Below are 299 nucleotides of genomic sequence, written 5' to 3' on the forward strand. Positions count from 1 at the left end.
CCGCGGGGTGGGCTTGGAAGCCGTGAGCGGCGCCCAGGGCAGGTCGGGCCGCAGCCGCTGCGGACGGTAAAGGTGTCTCAGGGGTAACGTGTGTTCTTTCAGCCGGGGTAAGGCCCAGGACTCGGTCCCTAGCACTAAAAAGCAAAGCCAAACTTCCAGTCCAGTCATGGCGCCACAGCAGAAACAGCTGGCGGGTACCGGGCTCGGACTCATCCTCCCGGGTGAGGTGTTCGCATTCAGCCGCTCCTTCGCCCACAGGCTCGGTGCTGAGACCCCTGGGCTGCTTGATTCGGGTCGGC

Source organism: Fukomys damarensis, unplaced genomic scaffold, assembly GCF_012274545.1.
Source record: "Fukomys damarensis isolate Sample0158 unplaced genomic scaffold, DMR_v1.0_HiC HiC_scaffold_12, whole genome shotgun sequence".
Lineage (NCBI taxonomy): Eukaryota > Metazoa > Chordata > Mammalia > Rodentia > Bathyergidae > Fukomys > Fukomys damarensis.